Raw genomic sequence first — 1139 nt, forward strand, 5'->3', positions numbered from 1 at the left:
ATGTTCACACAGGTGGGCATTGGAAAAAAATAAAAAATAATAAAGTCATATGTATAATGAAGATAATCAGGTAATATCTTAGCACTTCAATTTCTTGGGATTATTCATTTAAATCAATGTAACAGCTAACTTTCTAATTCAATACAAGTGTATAACTCATTAATTCAGTGTCGAGACTGATCAAATATCAAATCTATTTTTAACTCTATTTTTCTTGAAACTACTTTATTTCCCTAACTGAAATTTTTTTTCAGGTTATATTAAATTTGATAGGTCTTTTGGTGATTAGCTGATTATTTAAAATATTAATTTAAAAATGCGGGGTTAGCTTTAATTTTGGTTATATAATCTATCGATAACTTGACAAATTTTGGATCTCTTCATGCGGTCCTAAGTGTCTGTTAGTGACTATTGATTTACTGGTAATTTGAATTTCTTGGTGTTAAGACTGGGGTTTTTTAGATAGCCCCTCAGTCAGTAGCTCCTTGAAGAGAAAGCCTCAGCAAGGGATACCATAAACATGAAATTTAGCATAGCTGATAAGATTAATCTTTAAGAGTCCAAACGTAATGACATCTTTTCTTATTTTCATACCACTGCGCAGTTTCGTTTGTTTGATCAGTCAACTATATACAGTTAAACCCCTTTATAGTGAACACGGTTTATAGTGAACCCCCGGATATAGTGAATGAAATGTTCGGTCCCGTGCCTTGCTATGCACGTATAATGTTATTTTTAGTGGATATAGTGAACCAAAAAAGTGAGGAAATTGGATATAATGAACTTTTTTCTGTCTTCGACTGATTTTCTCCCCTTTTTTTTGTAATAATTTTGAAATTTTTACTTCAAAATAAATACATATATGCATTTATTTTGATTAAAAATCGGCATACATACCGATTTTTAAAACCATCTATAGAGACTAATTTTTATGTGCTCGAGTGGCAGGTTAGACAGGTTTAAAAAGCAGAGTGACAGAAATTCACGAAAAATTATCTGAGAGTCGGAAAGCTTTTCCATATCTGATGTTGAGGATTGCTCATCAGCTAAGGATTACTAATTTTTATTTGTACGCAAGACGAAGAGTAATGAAAAATAGCACATTTTTTGCTACTACATAATATTTTTCAGTCATTTAT

The sequence above is a fragment of the Parasteatoda tepidariorum genome, chromosome 9 (assembly GCF_043381705.1).
Source record: "Parasteatoda tepidariorum isolate YZ-2023 chromosome 9, CAS_Ptep_4.0, whole genome shotgun sequence".
NCBI lineage: Eukaryota > Metazoa > Arthropoda > Arachnida > Araneae > Theridiidae > Parasteatoda > Parasteatoda tepidariorum.